General features: G+C 41.0%; 1 protein-coding gene across 1 annotated transcript in view; it reads right to left on the reverse strand.

The window, feature by feature from the left end:
* GRPR (gastrin releasing peptide receptor) overlaps positions 1–24,299 on the reverse strand; it is a 285,213-nt gene that overhangs the window by 185,642 nt on the left and 75,272 nt on the right. The window lies entirely within an intron of this gene.

Genomic DNA, 24,299 nt, shown 5'->3' on the forward strand with positions numbered 1-24,299 from the left:
TTCTGCTCCTGCCTGAAGCTAGAATATAGGGAAAGAGCCGTCTAGTACTTGCCAGGCTAGACTATTTGCTATGTCATTTCCTGGCACATAATTATGCTGCTTGCTGACAACTATTCTACCTTCTGTCCTTCCGTAAATTGTAAATGACAGTTTGGAAGCTGTTGGCTGAAAATTCTGAGAAAGAAACCTTTACATGGAGCGGCAAGGATAAAATCATGGTCAATTTAGAGTGGTTGCTGATAAGCTAGACCTGAGAAACATTGTCAAATTAGCACACTGCAAAAGAAATGACACTTCCTGTCCCTTCCTCTTCCCCACTTCCACTCCTACTACCTGGAGTCTCAAAGCATGTGATCCACTCAACAATTCAAATTTCATTGGAATGAGTTAGAAAGACTAGTGCTTGGAAGACTTTTGCTACCTGCAGAATAACACACAGTTGAATTTTACACTTAGGGTGAAGAGAAAAGTTTCTATCATGCCCATACGTTGCCCTATACTCACAGCCTGCCCCCCTCCCCATTATGACATGCTTCAAAAGCCCTCAAGAAGAGTCATCCTTTGAAGACTTCCCTAGTGGCACAGTGGTTAAGAATCCTCCTGCCAATGCAGGGGACACGGGTTCAAACCCTGGTCCAGGAGGATCCCACATGCGGAGCAACTAAGCCCGTGCGCCACAACTACTGAGCGCACGTGCCACAACTACTGAAGCCCGTGTGCCTAGAGCCCACGCTCTGCAACAAAGAGAAGCCATCGCAATGAGAAGCCCGCGGGCTGCAACGAAGAGTAGTCCCCTCTCTCCGCAACTAGAGAAAGCCTGCACACAGCAACAAAGACCCAACGCAGCTAAAAATAAATAAATAAATTTGTTAAAAAAAAAAGTCATCCTTTGAGAAAAGCAATTCAGCCATTTTCCAGGTCAAATATATGGTCTACTTTAGCTCCGCTCCCAGGAACTGGTCAAAATAATCCTTGTGCCCTAGTAGCTACATGTTTTAAGCCATGCTTTGTTAATCAACTAGGGGAGATGGATGAGTCTAATTCACCCGTCACTCATCCCCTCCCTGTTGTGTCCAGGATCTTAGTGAGTGGGACAAAATAACTAGTGTGACTTAAATAACCAAGCCTGGCCAGGCTTCACAGAAATTCAGAATTCGGGGATCAGAAAAGCTCATTAGTCCTCCTCGAAATGACATTTAACACCTTGACCTTCTTTTACCACTGCCCCACCCGCTGAGCTAACAACTCATAGGTTCCTGGAATATACTTCTATGATCACTTACATTCCTTAAAACACTTGCAGACCTTAGCACCAGGGATTTCTGGTTTTAAACCCTCTCCAGTACCTTAGTCTTCCAACAAGTTTTGATTCTTTGCCATTTCCCATGAGAAGCCTGAGAATAAGAAACAGAGTATAGAGCCATCTCTCACTGTTCCTTCTTGATCTAACTTAGCTTTTCAAGTGTAGCCAAAGCTACGCTCGTAAGCTTCCCTTTAAAACAACTCCAGCCGCAGATGCTTGAGAGTATACTTTATATAAGGTATTGTGCTGAAGGCACAAATTATAAGAAGCCAAGCGTTCAACGGGAGGCACAAAGCACCCGTGTAAAGCGACTATAGAGGAAAAGTCATCCTCAAATGCGGGCAAAGTGGACAGGGCCTCACAGTGGACATGAACTTGCAGGAAAGATAGAACATAACTACACAGAGAAACTTCTGAGAGATGGGATTCCAAGGAAGGGGAACATCTGGAGTCAGGAAACAGTGAGGTATGCTGGAAAGAACATGGGTTTGAGGGTCAGGCAAATCTGGGTTTGAAGCCACTGCCTAGATGTGTGAGTTGAGTGAGTTACTTCAATGCTCTGATGACTCAATTTCCTTACGTGTGAAGTAGGAGTAATAATACTTCTCTTGAAGGATTGTCCTAAAACTACTAAAATTTTTTAAAAGGATGTAAAATTTCAACATACAGCTCAATCAATAGAGCTATTATAGCAAAATCCCAAGTGTGGGCTTAAACATGAGGTATACCAGGTAAGACAAGTTTGGTTGGGGTGAGTGCTTTCCAGAAGGGGCTTAGACATTAAAAGGAAAAACTGAATCAGTAAATTAAATGCAGATTTCAGCAGGCCTTGAATTGCCAGGCTAAAGAGTTTGAACTTGATTCTGGAGACAATATGAATATGAAATCTATCAAGAATTTTTTAGGAAGGGAAGTGACATTTTCAAACCAGTTTGTCCAAGTAATTAAGACTCTTCTTGTACTGACTGGAACTGAGGAGATTAGATGTTATTCTCAGGTGGGTTAATTTCCCATTCATGCCAAACTAGTGTTCTACTCCAGCCGAGTATCTGGGGCATTGCAGCTCTAGTAGTCAGGCTAAGCTAAGTAACAAATTAACTCCCAATCTCAGTGGCCTGACCCAACAAAGATATATTTTTTCTCAAACTTCAAATCCAGCACTGGTTCATGGGGCTCTGCTCCATATAGTAACTCAGGAATCCAAGCTGATGGAGGTGCTACCATCTTGTCACACAAGGATCTCAACACAAGATTTCTAGGGCCACTGCCACAGGAGAAGAAAGAGTTGAGAGGTGATACAGAGACCTTATGGCCAGGCCTGGAAGTGGTACACTTCACTGCTGCCCACATTCTATTGGTCATAACTCAATCTCAACCTAACTCCACAGGTGGCAGGGAAATGTAGAGGAACACATGCAATGTTAGGCAAGCAGCTCACTGCCACCAGGGAGCCACCCCTTCCTTTTATACTCCTCCCTTTATGCCCTTCCCTTATGCAGCTGCAGGCCCACCACCCTAAGGGCTCCTCAGAGGCTGTAGCATGTGAGGTCTTCCCCCTAAGTTCTCTTTAAGTCATTAAGTCGAGCTCCATTCCACAGTGCAGTTCAATGAAGACAGAATATTGCCCTTGTCCACTGAGCTACTGAGGGTACAAAATAGGCAGATCCGGAAAACTTGATAGACAAAGTTATTTCAGATGTGTCTGCTCTTCAGAGCTTACAAAGTATGCATAAGAGCTGAGTAAACTGGAAAGCCAATGATGTAGTTTAAAAAAAAAGTCACCGGAAGGATTCCAATGTCTTTAGTGAGGTGATAAAGTACAGATGTTCAGTGTGCCAAGAACACAAAGAAATTATATATGTACAATGGAACAACACACCAAAGGTGAGTGACTATACATGAGTCATTCCAACTAATCCATAAATAAAAACATATGCCAATACATTAGTCCTTGCAGAACAACTGGATATGTCATGTGTTTAAAAAAATTCTTAGGTGAAAGTTTGAGAAGTGATGAAAGTTGGATCTTTAATACTATTACTAAGAATGACTCTCTTCATAAGAATGTTTACTAAGTGCTAAAAATCTTCGAGTTGCTTTGCATGAATTAATTCATTTAATCTTCACAACAACCTATGTGTCGATGTCATCACCATTTTGCAGATGAGGGAAGTGAGATTCAACTGTTTAATAACTCATCCAAGGCCTCCTAACTAGTAAGTGGAAGATCTAAGATTCAAACCTAAGCAATCTTTCTAGAGAAATTGAACTTCATTATTGTGCTTGGCCTCCTATATAAATGTACCATATCTGGGATTCTGCAGACCTACTGAAACCTCCTGAGGCGCCTCTCAAAACCTCAAGGTGCACCCGAAGCCCTAGTGTGTTGTGAAGTTCACTCCAGTGCCACCATGCTCCCCAGCATCTGGCCAAGAAACACAGTCTTTAGATATCACCTTTCACAAAGCTACTCATATGGCTATTTGGCCTCTAACTGATTCAGACTTTGGGAGAGATTGGAAGAGGTCTCTCTAAGAAGAACCAGATTACCCTGCTAACCTTGGACAAACAGCAATAAAAATGAAAATACTATCACAGACACCGTGAATCAAAAGACTTGTATTCTAGTCCTGATTCTACACTTTCCTAGCTGTGTAAAACAAAGTCACAAATATTTATGGAGCATTGTTCTGGCTATCCACTTCTTAATAACAAACCACCCCAAAATTTAGTGGCTTAAAAGAACAACCATTTTTTATATCTCATGATTTTATGAGTCAGGAATTTGGGCAGGGCTCAGCTGAATGATTTCTCTGCTCCTCATGTTATCAACTGAGATTACTCAGTGGTATTCAGCTGGTGGGTGGACTGGTCTGGAGGGTCCAAGGTGGCTTCTTTCACATGTCTGGCAGTGATAGCTACAACACTAGGCTCACTTGAGACTGTTGACTAGAGTTCCTGAACGTGGCCCCTCCAACATGGTGGCTTCGGGATAGTCAGAATTCTTATGAGTTGACTGGTTTCCCTCAAGGTAAGCATTCCAAGAGACTTAGAAAGCTACAAGGTGTATTATTTCCTAGCCTCAGAGCTTCAGAACATCACTTCTACCACAATTTATTGATTAAGAAAGTCACTAAGTCTAGTTCTAAATCAAGGGGAGAAGAAATGGATTCCACCTCTCAGCGGGAGGAGTCACAAAGAAAGAAGCCATTTTGAATCTACTGCAAGCACCTACTCTGTGCCAAGCACCGTACTAGTCATACATACATACATACATACATACATACATACGTAGACATACAAGGCCCCTGTTCTCCTGGGGTATATGTATGCTTTTCAATATAAAATGAAACATTTTTATTATGAGATTGTATATTTTCTTTGATTGTTCATTTAAGATAGGGCTCCTCTTGATCCCCCAGGAGGATAAACTGGTCCTATAAATATTAGTAAAGCCAAATAGTAAATATTTTGGCTTTGCAAGTCATACAGTCTGTGTTGCAACTACTGAACTCTACTGTTTATAGCCCCAAAGTAGCGATAGACCACATGTAAATAAGTGGGCATGACTGTGTTCCAATAAAACTTTATTTACAAAACCAGGCATTGGTCTTGATTTGGCTTGCAGAACACAGATTACCAACCCCTGGCCTAGCAGATAATAGGTGCTCAAATAAGTACTGGCTGGATGGACAAATTTTAAAGCCTGGAATCTGAAGAAGTTATTTTTAAAAAATACTTGTATGATTTTTCATTACTTCAAATACTCATCTGTTCCTTTTCACACAGGTTTCGAGAAGCCCAAACTGACACTCGGGTCAGCCCCACAGGACCTCATGGACATCAAGGGTCTAGGCACAAAGGGATCAGGCCATATGACCCATAATCTAAGCCTGAATTAGGAAAAGCAGCAAAAAACTTCCAAGTGGCTAGATCAGATATGGGAGATCAGGAATTCAGGTTAAGAACTCAGGAACAAAGGGACAGTGTGTCCGTTTTAGCGATTGATTTTATATACCATGTTTCATCAACTCTAAAATGGCATTTATGGGTTGGGGGGAATGCTGCCAATTAAATAATGAAACACCCTAGCCTATAAGATGCACCCCAGTTTCAGAGGTGTTAACAACTGGGAAAAAAAATGAATGCCAGAGAACCAATGAAATATAAATTTTCTCATTCATTTGTCCAGGAAACAAATGAAAGCAAAGTATCATTTATAGTGCCTGTAAGTCCATAGCACTTTCCATAAATATTTCTGTGCGATCCTTACATCCATTTAGAGTGGTTCATTATCCTCTTTGCTTTCTACATTCCTGCCTCCCTAGACCACACTTGGTTTCTTGGATACGCCATTCTCTTCCCACCCCAGGTACCTTGCAAATACTATTGCTTCTCCCTGGACCCTCATCCCTTTCCTATAGTTCATCCCTAAACGCCTTCAGGCATCAACCCTGTGGTTTCTGACTAAAGAAAACATTTTCTGGGCTTCCCTGGTGGCGCAGTGGTTGAGAGTCCGCCTGCTGATGCAGGGGACACGGGTTCGTGCCCCGGTCCGGGAAGATCCCACATGCCACGGAGCGTCTAGGCCCGTGAGCCATGGCTGCTGAGCCTGCGCGTCCGGAGCCTGTGCTCCGCAACGGGAGGGGTCACAACAGTGAGAGGCCCGCGTACCGCAAAAAAAAAAAAGAAACCATTTTCCAAGCACAATGCTCACATTGCTATAGTTCAGCAAATCTAAGATGTCCTTAACTCTAAGACACACAACTATTTTCTATACCACTAAGAAAGAAAAACACAACAATTAAATCATGACCTACTATCAGGCATAATACACATCTCAGTTTCACAGTTGTTTAAATGTGTGTGTGGCGGGGCGGGGGGATGTGTGCTTTGGAAAGGATGAAATCTGTAGTTCAGTACAAGTCAGTGATCTTCAGAAAGACTTGATAGCTGAGCTAAAAGGTGGTGTCGCCTTCCATACTGTTTGCCTTTCCATACAAGGGATGAGATGAAGGAAAGTTTACTCACGAAAATTCCTAGGGAAGCTGCAAATGGTGGGAAGAAAGCCCCAGTTGAGAACCACTGCTTTAAATGATGGGTCCAAAGGACACCAATGGTTGTGGGGAGACCAGTTAGGAGGTGGTTACAGAAATCCAGGGAAGAGAGAATTGTGACATGGACTAGAGTGTGGTTTCGAGAGAGAAGAAGAGTCATAGTTGCTAACTTTCCTTGCAACAACCTATCTGGTAGGTACTATTAGCACCATTTTACAGATGAGGAAACTAAGGAACAGAGAGTTTAAGAAACCTGTCCCCAGTGGGAGAATCAGGACTCAAGCACAGGCAGTTGGTATATATTTTAGAGCCAGAATCAACAGGACTTAGTGATGACATTAGGTGGGAGAAGGAAAAGGGGAATAACAAGGTTACTCCAGTTTGGGACCTAAGTAATGGTGGACGGAGGTGACATTTACTGAGTAAAGAATACTATACGAGGAACAGATTGTGAGGGGAGAAGAGAGGGAGTCAAAAATTCCATTTTGGACAGTGTTACATTTGAGGTGCCTGTGAGACATTGAAGTGGACGGATCAAATAAGCAGTTGGAGTGGCTTAGAATTATTCTGGATAAAATTCTACAGTTGTTCCCATTTAAAGTTTTAGTTCCAGTTGTGGATAAGATCATTAACACAGAGTGGAGAATGAGAAGGAAAGTTGTGTAACTTTCCAACTGCTTTTTCTGCTCCCTTTTGCTTTCTTCTCCTCTCCTGAAAAATTTTCTGGCTGACTGGCCACTCTTTTAAGGAGATGTAAAGGCCAAGTTTGGCCTTTCATCTATTCCATGTTGTTCCATTATTCAACACATCACCATTATTTGGCATCTTCTTTCCAGGAGACCTGTAGCTCAAAGAGGTCTACAGTCCAGGCCATAAACAGCTCTCAAAATCTCAGATTGGTTAAGAAGAGGCAGCATAATTAGTAAGAGTTCCATCGCTGAAGTCAAAATACAAGGGTTTGAATCCCAGCTCCATAATGTATCAGCACATGAACTTGGGGAAGTTACTTAAGCTCTCAAAACCTTACTTTCTTCATCTGTAAAATGGGCTTGATAATAGCTCCTGAGCTCGTTGGCTTATTTTGAGAGAAGCACATAGCAGGGTGCCTTGCCCATAGTAACTGGTAAATAAATATTAGCTGCTCTTATTAATTCAGATGAACCATAAGTAAATGGGCCATGTTGCTTGTAAAATTTCTTTTAAGCAAAGTCAATTCTAAACACTGACATAAAAAAGAGAATGACAGTCTCTCGGCAAAACTAGGTAGAGAAACGCTAAAAGGAGGTGAATTTCTGCAGCGTGAGAAGTAAGATTGTGGTTACTTATGTGGTAGGATACTGTCAGGAGCCCTGAAAGAGCTCTATGGCCCATCCTCACACTTCATATTTCCTGGTGCATGGGACAAAGCCTTCCATTCCTGTGTTCAGGCATTTGGGGAGGAGTAGGCAGTTAATGTGATCTCAGATGAGTATAGCAAAAGAAAAGAACTAGGAGGCAAACCCCAGAGAGCAAATCTCCACTCCTTCTCAGATCTACAGACAAGGAATGATTTCCCTATTTTGGACAATAAATGGACCCTTTTGGGCTGAGATGATCACAAAGATACATGCCTGGGCATTAAGGCTGGGCCGCAGAGACCCTCATTCTCACTGGGCATCAGAACCACCAAGCAAGATTCTGAATGATACCTATTTCCTCCCGGCTCCAGGAAATATCAAATGGCGAAAGCTCTACCAGAGTTCTCCATCTCAACACTAAGACCCAGCTCCACTCAAAGACCAGCAAGCGACAGTGCTGGACACCCTATGCCAAACAACTAGCAAAAGAGGAACACAGGGGCTTCCCTGGTGGCGCAGTGGTTGAGAGTCCGCCTGGTGATGCAGGGGACACAGGTTCGTGCCCCAGTCCGGGAAGATCCCACATGCCGCGGAGTGGCTGGGCCCGTGAGCCATGGCCGCTGAGCCTGCGCGTCCGGAGCCTGTGCTCCGCAACGGGAGAGGCCACAACAGTGAGAGGCCCGCGTACCGCAAAAAAAAAAAAAAAAAAAAAAATTTCGAACCGTGATCAGTTGAATCTGTGGATGCAGAACCTGCAGATATGGAGGGCCAACTTTATAGCAGAATGGGCAAATAAAATGTAGTAGGTTCATGCCAGGGAATACTACACAGCAATGGAAAAGAGCAAACATCTGATACACACAACAGCATGGATGAATCTCACTCATAATGAAATAAGTGAAAGAAGCCAGATACAAGAGTATCTACTATATGATTCTATTTACATTAAATTCAAAAACAGGCAGGACTCATCTATGGTGATGGAGGACAGAAGAGTGGTAACCCTCGGAGTGGGGCGCTGAACGAGAGGTGTTCTTCTGAGGTGTTGGGAATGATCTATATATCTTGACCTGAGTAATGATAACACAAGTGGATGCATATATAAAATTCATTATGTTGTACACTTAAGATTTTTGCTCTGTGTGTCCATTTACTTGTTTGTTTTAAACTTCAATTACAAATATTAAAAAGTCCCCCAAGCGATTCTGAGATGTGGCCAGAACTGAGAACCACTGCCATCAGGCTACCATGTCTGCCAGAGTATCATTCTACCCACATCCAGCTTTGTCCTCAGGTAGCAGATTTCGCCATGTCATTCTTTGCTCTCGTAAAAACACTTATGACACTTCTGAGAGGCTAACAGAGAAAGCACTAAGTGCATCTTTTAAAATTCCTAACGAGGTTGTTATCTTCATTAATTCAACTTTTCTGCACTTTGCAGTTTCTAAGAGTCGGGAATTCTCTTGTCAGTCCTTCAACTCTGTAGGTCCAAATGTCCAGAAAGAACTCTATGGCATAACAGCTGACCTCTTAACATTCCCCTGGTTTAGAACTTTCTCTTCTGCACTGCAAGTCCATGCAAAAAATTACAGAATAGTAGAACTATGTAGGAACCCGAGAAATAATCTACTCTGAGGCCCAGACAGGAGAAGTGATTGGTTACCCAACAAATCAGTAATCTGACTCTCATACACTGACACTCTGACACTTTGCCATTAACATGCATTTTTGAATAAGAAATGCTGTCCCCTCAGCCACCTGGTGAAACACTGGTAGTGATAGCAGAGGCCTTGGGAGATTTGGTTGTTGCTCACTTAATGTGTTTTTAAGCCAAACATTAGCTAAAAATGCACGTTTTATTTTTAGCATTACACTTGGCCTGTGGAAATGCAACCAATAATCTTGGAGCCCCCGTGTGCCCTTGGTCACTCATCTGAAGGCACCAGAGTATCCCACACTAGCTCAATCTTCAGTGAAGAGAGTGAAAGAAGGGGGAAGTGTTACAGTGCAAAAGACACTAATCAGATATAGAGTTCCATTCCAAATTTGCCTCCTACCTGACCTTAAGCAAATCACGAAAACTCCAAGAACCTCAGCTTGTTTATCTATAAAATGGGAAAATGAGCTATGGTTCAAATATTTCACTGACTTATTGTAAGTTTCAAATTGAGACAAGGTTTATGAAACTACCACAAGCCTCTACCCAAACACACAAGGCTTCCTCCTTTTTTTTTTTCTCTTCATGATACTAAATATATCTGTGAAGTCAAAGGAGGAGAACAAAGCTGGGAATGTGCAGATGGATGGTTTCTCTGCTAAAATATTTTCCAGCAAAAGACATCTTGTTAACAAGCTACTCTGTATACTATAACATGTATTTCACAATTTACCTACCTCCTGCAGGCTGTCAAAATAATTGGCCTATAATATTTCTAAAATATAGTCAGCCATCTCTGGATTTATTATGTGTATATCCATTTGCATAATGATGGCTGAATTTACACATCGTGCATCTTTCCAGACTTTAGGCTTCTATTACTCTTTCTTTTAAAATCACAAGTCTTGTTATGGAATGTAAGAGTGTCTGAGCATGGTTACCATTTTCTTCAGCATAAAAATAAGTGATGGAAGCAGTGCTCCACTGTTAGCCTGGAGATGAGACAGTAGTTACCACTGATAACAAACTTGGAATTTCTCTTGCATTGGCCAGAGAAGAGATGGTTCCAGATTTGCTACTCAATTCTGTCAAGGCAGCAACCCCGACCTCAGTAAGCTGGCAGAATACTTGAGGCAGAAGGATTGCTGCCCGCTACCATTTTATCTGCTATCAGGAAAAGATCTTATTACCCCAATCCAAGGTAAGTGGAAACAGAGAGGCGATGGCCCCAGCAGATAGCGATCAATGGCTGGTACTGCTGACTGGCTATCCCGAAGCCGTCCCCAGCCCCATTCTCCCTTGCTGCCTTATACTACAGAGAGTGGAAAGTCAAATGCCTTCCCATATTCCCTTGCAGCTTTGGGTTGCTGTATGACCCAGCTCTGGCCCGTGAGCCACAACTGAGTTTTTCAGCTTTTTGTGTCCATAGGGTATATCTCACTAGGAATATATAGTCAAATTACCGTGGTTTAAAGTCATGTGAAATATTTCTTCCCTCTGTACTTTTGCCGCTAACTTACTGTACCTTTAGATTTGTTGGTTTCATTTTGATTTTGATTTTTAGGAAATGCTTTTAAATTTAATTTTGTTTAGAGTTATGTAAAGTGTTTACATGATTGCAAAGTCACATCTGCAAAACGTATTAAATCAGAAAGCCCAATTCCTATCCCTATCTCTTCTACTTGGTTTCTTCCTTACTCCTATATGTGACTACTTTAAAGATTTTGGCTTACTTTTCCACTGGTGTTTTGTTTTTAATTTTTAAATAATTCTAGATTTACAGAAAGTTGCCAAGATAACAGACAGTCCTCATATACCTTTCATCCAGCTCCCCTAATACTACATGTTACTTAACTGTGGTACATTTGTCAAAACTAAGAAATTAACATTGGTACAATACTATTAACTAAACCATAGACTTTCTTCAGATTTCATTGTATTGTTGTTGTCCCACTAATGGCCTTTTTCTGGGCCAGGATCCTCCTTTACATTTGGTTGTTATGACTCCTTAGTCTTCACCAGCCTGAGATGGTTTGCCAATCCTTCTTTGTCTTTCATGATTTTGACACCTTTGGAAAGGACTGGCCAGTTATATTATGTAATGTTCCTTAATTTGAGTTTGAATGATGGCTCTTCATGGTTAAATTCAGGTTATGCATTTTTGGCAAGAAAATCATAGACATGATGCTATACCCTTCTCAGTGCATCATATCAGGAGGCACATGATGTCAATTAACCCCATTACCAATGAAGTTAACTTGGTTAAGGTAGTATCTGCCATGTTTCTCCACTGTAAAGCTACTATTTTTCCCTTTGTAATTACTAAATATTTGGGGGAGATACATTGAAACTATGCAAATATCTTATTTCTGCTCAAACTTTCATCCACTAATTTTAACATCCATTAATAATTCTTGCCTAAAACAATTATTTGCATAGCTTTTGCCAAATGGTGATTTTCTATTTACATCATTCTTTCTATATTTATTTATTTATTTTAATTAATTAATTAATTTATTTTTGGCTGCGTTGGGTCTTCATTGCTGTGTGCCGGCTTTCTCTAGTTGTGGGGAGCAGGGGCTACTCTTCATCGTGGTGCATGGGCTCTAGGCATGCGGGCTTCAGTAGTTGTGGCACACAGGCTCAGTAGTTGTGGCACACAGGCTCAGTAGTTGTGGCGCACGGGCTTAGTTGCTCTGCGGCATGTGGGATCTTCTTGGACCAGGGCTCAAACCCGTGTCCCCTGCATTAGCAGGCGGATTCTTAACCACTGCACCACCAGGGAAGTCCCTATATTTATTATTGAACTTCTATCGAAAACAGAACTTTTCTGCCTCTTTCATTTATTTTTTTACCCAATTATTTATTTATATCAGTATGAATTCATGGATATTTATCTTATTCTATAGGTTATAATCCATTACTATCATTATTGTTTTATTGCTCATATTTTCCCAGATTTGGCCATGGAGAGTTCCTTCAAGTTGACTCTCCTGTCCTTTCAACACATCCCCATGATTTTTCAGCACTTTTATTTTCTGACACCACAAGATGTTTCGGCTCTTCCTCTATCTTCCCTGCCCTAGTCCTGGAGTCAGACATATCTCTAAGGAATTCTGGTTCCTGTTATTGGAGAATAGATTTGGGCACTATGTGTGCTTCTTGCTACTGGGGTGTCACTGAATGTCATCAAAATTAAATTATTTTGCTTTGCAAAAGATACTGTTAAGAAAACGAAAAGCCACAGATTGGAAGAAAATATTTCTAGAACACATAACTATCTGATAAAGGACTTGTCCCAGAGTATTAAAAAAAAAAAAAACTCTCAAAACTCAATAGCAAGAAAACAAACAACTCAATTAAAAACGTGCCAAGAATTTGAACAGACACTTCACCAAAGAAGACACGTGGGTGGCAAATAAACATATGAAGAGATGCTCAACGTTGTTAGTCATTTGAATATGTGAATTAAACCATAATGAGACACTACTATATACCTATCAGAATCGTCAAAATTGAAAAACAAAAACAACTCAAATATCTTCCATTGGAGAATATGAAAGAAATTAAAGATGAAAGAAATTAAAGATGATACAAATAGATGGAGAGATATACCGTGTTCTTGGATTGGAAGAATCAACATTGTGAAAATGACTCTACTACCCAAAGCAATCTACAGATTCAATGCAATCCCTATCAAACTACCACTGGCATTTTTCACAGAACTAGAACAAAAAATTTCGCAATTTGTATGGAAACACAAAAGACCCCGAATAGCCAAAGCAATCTTGAGAATGAAAAACGGAGCTGGAGGAATCAGGCTCCCTGACTTCAGACTATACTACAAAGCTACAGTAATCAAGACAGTATGGTACTGGCACAAAAACAGAAATATAGATCAATGGAACAGGATAGAAAGCCCAGAGATAAACCCACGCACATATGGTCACCTTATCTTTGATAAAGGAGGCAGGAATGTACAGTGGAGAAAGGACAGCCTCTTCAATACGTGGTGCTGGGAAAACTGGACAGCTACATGTAAAAGTATGAGATTAGATCACTCCCTAACACCATACACAAAAATAAGCTCAAAATGGATTAAAGACCTAAATGTAAGGCCAGAAACTATCAAACTCTTAGAGGAAAACACAGGCAGGACACTCTATGACATAAATCACAGCAAGGTCCTTTTTGACCCACCTCCTAGAGAAATGGAAATAAAAACAAAAATAAACAAATGGGACCTAATGAAACTTAAAAGCTTTTGCACAGCAAAGGAAACCATAAACAAGACCAAAAGACAACCCTCAGAATGGGAGAAAATATTTGCAAATGAAGCAACTGACAAAGGATTAATCTCCAAAATTTATAAGCAGCTCATGCAGCTTAATAACAAAAAAACAAACAACCCAATCCAAAAATGGGCAGAAGACCTAAATAGACATTTCTCCAAAGAAGATATACAGACTGCCAACAAACACATGAAAGAATGCTCAACATCACTAATCATTAGAGAAATGCAAATCAAAACTACAATGAGATATCATCTCACACCAGTCAGAATGGCCATCATCAAAAAATCTAGAAACAATAAATGCTGGAGAGGGTGTGGAGAAAAGGGAACCCTCTTACACTGTTGGTGGGAATGTAAATTGATACAGCCACTGTGGAGAACAGTATGGAGGTTCCTTAAAAAACTACAAATAGAACTACCATATGACCCAGCAATCCCACTACTGGGCATATACCCTGAGAAAACCATAATTCAAAAAGAGTCATGTACCAAAATGTTCATTGCAGCTCTATTTACAATAGCCCAGAGATGGAAACAACCTAAGTGTCCATCATCGGATGAATGGATAAAGAAGATGTGGCACATATATACAATGGAATATTACTCAGCCATAAAAAGAAACGAAATTGAGCTATTTGTAATGAGGTGGATAGACCTAGAGTCTGTCATACAGAGTGAAGTAAGTCAGAAAGAGAGAGACAAATACCGCATGCTAACACATATATATGGACTTTAAGAAAAAAAAATGTCATGAAAAACCTAGGGGTGAAACAGGAATAAAGACACAGACTTACTAGAGAATGGACTTGAGGCTATGGGGAGGGGGAAGGGTAAACTGTGACAAAGCGAGAGAGAGGCATGGACATATATACACTACCAAACGTAAGGTAGATAGCTAGTGGGAAGCAGCCGCATAGCACAGGGAGATCAGCTTGGTGCTTTGTGACCGGAAGGGTGGGATAGGGAGGGTGGGAGGGAGGGAGACGCAAGTGGGAAGAGATATGGGAACATATGTATATATATAACTGATTCATTTTGTTGTGAAGCTGAAACTAACATACCATTGTAAAGCAATTATACTCCAATAAAATGTAAAAAAAAAAAGGAAACAAACTGGTACACATATATAATGAAATCTACTTAGCAATAAAATGGAACAAACTACTGATACAGGCAACAACACAGATGAATCTCAAATGCACTCTGCCAGATGAAAGAAGCCAGACCAAAGGCTACATCCTATATGATTCCATTTATGTGACATCCTGGGAAAAGTACAGAGACTAGATCAGTGTTTATCAGAGGCTGGAGTTAGGGGAGAGGATAATTACAAAGGCGCACCAGGAAATTTTGGGGGGTAATGGAAATATTCTATATCTTGTTTGTCATGATAGTTACAAAACAGATATGTCACAGTGGGTACATGAATTGGTCAAATTTCATAGACCTGTATACCAAAAAGAATGAATTTTCCTATATATAATTTATTCCTCAATTTAAAAAAAAAGCAGGGAGGGATGCAGACAGGAAATTCAAATCAGATCTCTGAAACTCCAGATTATCTATGTCTTGTCAAATGCTGCCCACCACACTTAACAGGGTGCCATTTAAATTTTCTATAACTTTCTGTGCTTCTGTGATCAGAGGCCCGGAAATAGCCATGAAGCATCATGTGAATAAAGTACCTTGTACATTTGGAATAGGGTTTTACAAGAAAAGATGAGAAAAGCAGCTCTTCTTCTATGCTGATAAAAGGTGTAAGAAGTAAACCATGTTAAGAGGCTTAAAGACCTGAGCTCTGGAAATCTTAATTTAAGAGGCACAGGTGGGGCTTCCCTGGTGGCGCAGTGGTTGAAAGTCCGCCTGCCGATGCAGGGGACGTGGATTCGTGCCCCCGGTCCGGGAAATTCCCACATGCCGCAGAGCGGCTGGGCTCGTGAGCCATGGCCGCTGAGCCTGCACATCCGGAGCCTGTGCTCTGCAAAGGGAGAGGCCCGCGTACTGTAAAAAAAAAGTAAAAATAAAATAAAAAAAAGAGGTGCAGGTGGGCCAAACTCTTTTTGAATAAAAGGCAGAAAATCTTCCCCAGCTTTGTCCAGGCCGGTGAGTCATTTTGGGTGAATCTGTTCAGAACAACAATTCTGCAAGGCAACAGGCATTGCTCATGACGGAGGCGGGGAAGAGGTGCTCGCCCACTCTGAAGAACAGCTGTCTCCCCTGTCCCCTCTAAACCTGAAGTCAGGTATGTTCTTGTCTTAACGTCCTCCTCCCAATCAAGCCCACATCTTTTTCATCCAGTACAAATCCCTTAAAGTCCCTACTGTGCTAATGAGGCCAGGAGTCTATAAACTGTGGCCCACGAGCCAAGTCCAGCCAGCTATATGTTTTTGTACGAACTTTGAGCGAAGAGTAGGGTTTTACAATTTTTTAATGGTTGAAAAAAAATCAAAAGAAGAATAATACTTCATGAAGTGTGAAAACTAAATGGAATTTGAATTTAATTAATAAAGTTTTAGTGGAACACAGCCATGCCTGTTTGTTTCTGCATTGCTTATGTCTACTTGAGCTTCACAACAGCTGAGCTGAGAAGCTGCTAAAAAGACCATGTGACTCACAAAGCCTAAAATATTTACTATCTGGCTCTTTACAGAAAAAGTTTGCTGACCCTTAATTTAGGCATGTTCATTCTGTTGGCTCTAAGTTGATGTCTAGACTATAAATTTATAAAAAGACAAAGCCCAGAAGCATCCTTTACACAGTAGATCACGTCTCTATGACATCATAACAAATTGTGCTCTTGTACAATACCTTTTGCTGCTGCTAAGCAGGATAAAGAAATGTAGAATTGCAGGAGGAAAAGAAATAATTTGAGAAACACATGGATTCTTTGTTTCTAAAACTACTTAAGTACCCCATAGTTGTACGCGCTCCTACAGGAAATTTGTAGAGTTCAAAATAATAACTATTCATTAAGTACTGGTTCACAATATCCAGTCACTCAACTCAAAGAACATTTTACCAATCTCTCAACTCTACAAGCTACATTGTCTTTCCAACAAAAGTGTAACAATCCTATCCAGAGCTGTGAGGGCAAGTTATACTGATTCTGGGCATTTGCCTCCTCACCTGTTTATATTCTAGCACTGCCCATATTTTCTTTTGACATTAATCAGAATATGAGGCCAAATGATATAGCAAAAAGAGTGCTGGACCCAGAATAGGATGTAGAGTCTAAAAATGTGCATTTACATCTTGGTGAATTTTGTAACATCTTGCAGCCCTGATGTCCTTATCTATAAAGTGTGAATAAAAATTACACTTCACAGGACTTCTAAGTAGTAATAACTATGTGCAAGCATCATGCTTACGTTATGATGATGATGGTGATGATGATGGTGATGATGATGATGATCGTGATGATGATATGTTCATTCTGTCTTCTGGTCCCCTTCCCTGTCTGCTCCCTCAACCTCACTAAAATTACTTGTCTGATATTGGGAAAGCCATTCTGTTAAGTAAGAGAGTTCCTCAGCCAGTGTGGCCAGCAAATCATTAAAAAAAAAAAAAAATCAGTTGTTTAAACATTTTGATTAATTGTTCCTATAAACTCACTTAATTAAAGTTTGGCCCTTAAGCAGACAGAGACTAAACAGTTTAATATTGCTTTTATTCTGTGCTTAGGAAAATAGTCTTGTTTTCAATTAGCAGGATCAAAGATATCTCACTAATAGGAGATGATGATCAATTAATTACGAGCTACACTGCTGTAAAGAGAAAATGCTCACTTTTCTTGCGCAGTCATTAACCCTCAAAAACACTGGGGTGTATCATCAAATACAGAAATGATGATCAGATCTTATGAGTTCTGAAGTAACTATTTAAAATGTTATTAACCGTTTCCATGGAAAACATACCTATTAAGGGCCATAAAGGGACAAAAACAATTGGCTCTAGAAGTCGTTGTGAATAGTGTCAACTCCTACGTACATGGGCGAGGCACTGGGAATTTAATAGCACTGAATTGGGGGTCAGGGGCCTGGGTTCTCGGCCCAAATCTAACGCTAACCAGTGAAATGGGCAAGTGTTGCTTTACGAGCCAGGTTTTGAGTTCACAAATGTTCTCTCTCCATTCTCATGCAACTCAGTGAGTGTGCCTCTTGAGTGTTCTTGGCTCAAATCAGGAGGATGTTCCTTCTAATAAAGCAGTGATTGAAAGGTTCAAAATTCTAACAGACATTGGTTATAAGCGTTGTTGGGTTTTTTTTTAAACAATCTCTTTTATGCTATTGAAGATTGTATGCAATAAGAATCTGATACCACTCACCGAGTCTCTTGGCCATCTGCTTGTGAGGTTTCTTTGCTTTAATTGTCTCCTATGACCTAGCAGTAAAGACCCCATCCCAAACAAGATCAGGTCCCCTTGGATGAGTCTTGGCCCCAGACAAAGAGATCTGCTTTGCTCTTTAATACCTAAAATGTTTAAGAATAATGACCTGAGAAAAAGAAAAAAGCAACCTCTGATATCGAAAACTAATCTGATGTTCACAACTAGACCTCAATATTTTTACAAGCTCGTTTAAGATTCACAGCCAGGACATTTTTGTTCTCCTGTAGAACATAAAATCACAGAATATCAGCCTCAAACAAGGTTACTCTGAGATCATGATAAAATGAAATGAAACAAGACCACTTCATAATTTTAAGCACAAACAAAAACAAGGTCACTGTGACACCCACAGAATACCCAATCATAGCACTATCCTCACTTTCCGACAGCAACCCATCTAGACCAAACTCCTGCTTCCTTAGATTCTCCCCTCACTCACCCCACTGGAACCCAAATCTTATAATATGTTCTAACACCCTCTTACTGAGGGACCCCATGATTCCCTGCAATGAGTAATAAACCCAATTTATTTAATCAAGTGTGCTTACAGTGGTCTTTGACTAAAAGGCATTGACACATTCAAATATATCTTTTCCTCTCTCACCTGGGACACCTAGAGCCAGGCTGATAGAAATACTATAAAGGCACAAGCACACCAAAAAAAACCTCACCACACACAGCAAGCTATAAAGACTTGGCAGAACAACTTTGCACTCCAGTTCCTGTCCCTTTTGTATCTTTTCTTTATCTCTTGGAAATGAAATCTCCCAAGCTTCATCTACAAAAAGAAGAAATTGGACTAGAAGGGTATTTCCCAAACTATGTTCCTTGGGAAACCAGTGTCCTTCAAATGCTGACAGATGTTTTCAGAAAGGATCCTGTGGGAAAACGTGCTTGAGAAACTCTACAATCTAGAGTAAGTCCCCTTTCATAGTTCTAGTTCCCATTCTACAAGCTACTTTGAGAGTCATTTTAACCTCCCTTTACTTAAATCTCAGTTCCTTACCTGCAAAATGGTTGTTGTAATATGCCCTGCCTATTCCCCAGTGTTTGGAAGCAAATTAAAAATGTGACAGAAAAGCCTAGTCCAGAAATCAGGCCAAGAGGATGTGTCTGTGAATTAGAGCGAGCACAGTGAGGAAGGGGAGGCTGGGTATTCCAGGGCTATTTCTGCATGACAAATCAACCAAACACTTGCATAAATTTATTATGTTCACAGATTCTATAGGTCAGGAATTTGAACACTGCATTATAGGGATCGCTTGTCTCTGCTATACAATGTCTGGGACCTCGGCTGGGAAGTTTTGACAATGGCTGGTGGCCACAGTCACCTTGAAGGCTTCCTCATTCACCTGTCTGGTGGTTGAGGCCAGCTATTGGCTGAAACACTTATATATGGCTTCTCCATGTGGTCTCTCCATGTGAGCTAGTTAGAGCTTCCTAACAGCATGATGGCTGGGCTCTAACAGAGCAAGAGGGATGTGCATGGCATGTTTATGACCTATCCCAGAAGTCACATAGTGTCACTTTTGCCATATTTTAATGGTCAAGGCAGTCACAAAGTTTCACCCAGATCAAGGGGAAGGGACATAGACCCTACCACCCAATATCAAGAGTGTCAAGGTCACACTGAAGAAGAGCATGTGGGATGGGAGACATTTTTGTGACCATCTTCAGAAAATACAGCCTCTTACTCTGGGGCAGATGCAAAGTCAATGAAAAAATACAGATTCTTGAAGTCTGGCTGGAGGAAGAACAAGAGGAAGAAATCAAGGATTTTCCCAGATTTCAAGTCTAGGTGGAAAAAGAATAACCACAAAAGGGAAGGCTTGAGTCAGAGTCAGTTTGGGGAGAAAGACAGCTCAAAAGATGTTCCCAGTAGTTCTGCCTTTTGAGTTTGGAGAAGATATGAGCATGTTTACTGGCAGAGATAATGGAGCCAAGAGGAAGACTAAAGATAGAAAATGGGGGAGAGAAAATTAATAGGACAAGATTCTGGAGGAGACAGATGTGACGAAATACTCAGATGGAGGTTTAACTTCACATGGAGAAATGCTATTTCTCTGAGGAAATAGGGGGAGAGGATGGGGGAAATAGAACAGAATTCTGAGACATTTTGAAGTGCAGAGAAGGGAAAATGGCAGATCTCAAACTGAATAGCCTATCTTCTCAGGGAAGTAAGAGATAAGAAAATCTGTTGAAATTAACATGAGATGTCTTAAAGTCCATAAGGAATAGAAATGACTAGGCAAGAAACTGAATAGGATATCTGTAGGATATGACTCAAGTAGTTCTTATTTTTGAAAAAAGTTGAAAGAATGTTAAAATGATAATTATTGACACTGGGTGATGGAATATGGGAATTTATTATACTGTTCTCACTAAGTATGTGTGTGATTGAAATTTTCATAATAAAATGTTTAAAATTTTTAAAAGGCTTTTGAATAATACACTTATCTGGTTTGTTTGTTTTTTTAAAGAAACTTATAACATTGCATTTTTATTTGTGGGTTGTCAATAAAAATGTTTCCCTTAGGTCAATGGCTCTCAATGGTGAAAGGATTTTCTATTTGTCTCATACTTATTACTGCCCTAGATAAAAGTTCAATCAATTCACATGTACCTGTAAAACCCTCTGCCTAATATTTTTTAAATGCCTGCCGTATACTTTAGGCAAGTTCTGAGATGATTTTGTTTATTTCCCCTAAAAGCACATTATTGCTTTTTGTTGAACTAAACAAAAGTCTTTTATTTCTTTACTATCGTTGTTATTATTATTATTACTTAAGACAAGTTGGTTGCAGGTTGGGTTTTTTTTTTTAAAGGAATTTTTTCTTTTTGTTTCTTAATTTATTTTTGGCTGCATTGGGTCTTTGTTGCTGCGCGTGGGCTTTCTCTAGTTGCGGTGAGTGGGGGCTACTCTTCGTTGCGGTGCGTGGGCTTCTCATTGCGGTGGCTTCTCTCATCATGGAGCACGGGCTCTAGGCGTGTGGGGCTTCAGTAGTTGTGGCATGCAGGCTCACTAGCTGTGGCGCACGGGCTTAGTTGTTCCACGGCACGTGGGATCTTCCCAGACCAGGGCTCGAACCCGTGTCTCCTGCACTGGCAGGCGGATTCTTAACCACTGCACCACCAGGTAAGCCCCACAGGTTGGGTTCTATTCTGTCCTTTTCACAGCGATACCCACGTGAAGAATATCACAGGGTTTCCAGTCTTGTTAGATTTCTTCTTGGCATTGGGAAAACATTGAGCTGGCAAAATAAATAGCTCAAATCTCAGAAACATGTTAGAGTGATATGGAATCCTGTATGCTTCACAGCACTAACCAACAACCATTTATATTCTTGGGGATTGAAGGAAACATATTAAGAAAGGATATCCTTGCCTTGTACAAAACTGTCACAGTCAGCTAGCAAGAAATATTAAAGACTGAAGAAATATCCATGAAGCAGCCACTTGGTTTTCTGAATCATGTCAATGATACCCAGAATTCATCAAGTTCATGGTTCCACATCTTGGATTGTGAAAAGTAACTAGGAAGTGTGCGTGATTTTGACCTTTAATCAAGATCTCTTTTTCTGCATTATATTAGGAATAATGAATTGTCATAAATATCATGTGGCTCAAACCAATATTCTGGGAAAATGGCTGGTGGGTTTTAGAAATTAGATGGCAAGCAACTCAAAATCAGATACTGCAAGTATCTTAAAAGGAGAGTAGCCTAGCTTTCCAGCTTTAGATCTTACCAAACCATCCACATGCTGACCAGGCTCCTGTTCAGGTAAGAAGCACTAGAATGAAGAACATATTTACATAATATGGTGGATGAAAAATCTGAACAGGATAGAGGGAGAGGGAGAGAAGACCTGGGAGATTAATGAAAGGGAAGACTCAAAAGCATGAACTCAAGGTCTGAGGGCCAGAAGACATCATGCATCCCTTGCTGAGGGGTCAAATTATTTCTTTCATATCAGGACAGCAATGCGAAGACAGAAAACAGGAAAATTTTCAGTCAAATGTATTTTACTGGGCAAAATGCATTTACTGTAGCCAACTTCAGTCTCAATGACATTTCATGGCAATTTGAGGATTACAAAGGAAAAATTACTGACATCAAATGACAGCACCCACTGACACTATTCCTCCCTTGACTGACATTAATCACAAGTTGCTGTCTATAAAGGAATTTTTATTTAATGGAGAAAGAAGCATATGCCACTTTATCTTAGCATCTTACTAAATAGTAGTTCTGGGATTCATGTGCATGGACTACAGACTATGTCTAGAGCTCTGCTCCTGATTTTGATGTTGGAAAAATTGTGAAGAAGTATAATACATGACAAACTAGGGGAGAGAAAAAGACGGAGAGTGAGGCTGGAGTGGGACTGGTGGCGATTCTTTCTCTAAATCCCCTCACTTCCTTAGTGGATATAAAATATGAGCCAGATATACACAGACACTCTTAGTGGCCAGAGAAGAATCATCCCATCCTTTCCTTTTTGGCTTTAATGAGTTCCCAAAGATCTAGTCAAAGCGTCTGTGTTGGATGGACCTAGTGGAGATGCCACTCATGGTTCGGCCCTTGTCCAATCATCCCAGGAAAAAGCCTTGTCCATGGATAGGCACAGCCATACCACGCAGCCCCTGTACTCTCCAACCCTGTGTGACACAGACCCATGGCCCCAGTAATGGAGGCAGGGGCCCACCTTGGTCCAGCTCCAAGCCCTGACACAGACTAACTCTTGTGCTAAAAGAGGGAGGAGTAAGTGCAGACATTAGCTCAGCAAAATTGATTCCAGGCATTGAACATGAAGCAAATGTTGAAAGGAAAATATAATTTTTGTGTCCAGGTTTCCCTAACTGTGGTAGGCTGAACAATGCCCTTCCCCAAAGATGTCCATGACCAAATATCGAGAACCTGTGAATGTTGTTACCTCATGTAGCAAAAGAGATTTTGTAGATGTCATTAAGTTAAGGATCTTGAGATGGGGAGATTATCCTGGATTACCTGGGTGTGCCCAATGTATTCATAAGGGTGCTTATAAAAGGGACACAAGAGGAGTCAGAGAAGGAGATGTGATAGCACAAGCAGAGGAACAGAGAGAGAGAGATTCAAAAATGCTACACTGCTGGCTTTGAAGACAGAGGAAGAAGCCATGAGCCAAGGAATGCAGGTGGCCTCTAGAAGCCAGAAAAGGCAAGGAAACAGATTCTGTGCTAGAACATTCAGAAGGAATGCAGTCCTGGAAACCCATTGCAGACTTCTGACCTCCAGAACTATGAGATAATAAATCTGTGGTGTTTTAAGTCACTGAGTTTGGGGTCATTTGCTTCAGCAGCACTTGGAAACGAATATGCCAAGAGCCCATACAGACAAGATGAGATCAGTTCACTCCTGGCCCCTAAATTACAACCACTTAAGTCCTAGCTCACTTGTTAGTAGAAGTCCAGCCTTTCTTTGACTCCTCTCCACAAATAAAAGGGAAAGTTTACTCCTTCCAGGAAGTTGCCTTGGTTGTTTCCAGCTGACTCAGTCCCCTCCTGCTTTGAAACCACTCCTTCCCTCCACCCATGGGGCCACTGATGACCCTGCTGCTGGTCACCGTCCACCCCCAGGATTCACTTCCCTTGCATTCCTGCATCACTCCTTTGTATTGCTTCACCCAAAGCATGATCCTGATCAGCTTCCCTAATTTCCGAAGTGAAATGCAAATGCAAGGGTGAAGCTTGTTGTAATAAGAAAAAATAATAAGTAATGATAAAACTACTAGTTGAGGAAGTTACAACACAGAAGTAACCATCTTAGGTTGGATTCCTTAGAACTGGAAACTGAGATGAGAATTCTTAGGCATGTGATTTCTTCTGGGAGAGAGCAGAGGAATGAGGGAAGCAGGATGAGCCAGGGGAAGGAGTGAAGTTATCATGGGATCTTACTGGGAATTCAGCTTCAACCTGATCCCACAGGGAATTCTGGCGTACAAACCGCACCAGAGGATAGTACCACCTCGAAGGCAAAGGGGCCAGCCTTCTGTACCCTATGTCAGTCCGTCGTTGGCCATAGCCACTTGGGGAATGGGGTAGCATAACCTCCCAGATGAGGAGACTCCCATTCTGCTGAGAAGAATTCTCCAGATAAAGAGGTAGGGATGAATAGGCAAACCCATAGTTGCTGAGGGATGCCATCAGGGGTCCTTAAAAGGGATGTGCGTGGGCACCAAGTGCATCCATGACAACAACCTATAACATAGCTCACAAGTAGTCCCG

This window comes from Globicephala melas, chromosome X, assembly GCF_963455315.2.
Source record: "Globicephala melas chromosome X, mGloMel1.2, whole genome shotgun sequence".
Taxonomy (NCBI): domain Eukaryota; kingdom Metazoa; phylum Chordata; class Mammalia; order Artiodactyla; family Delphinidae; genus Globicephala; species Globicephala melas.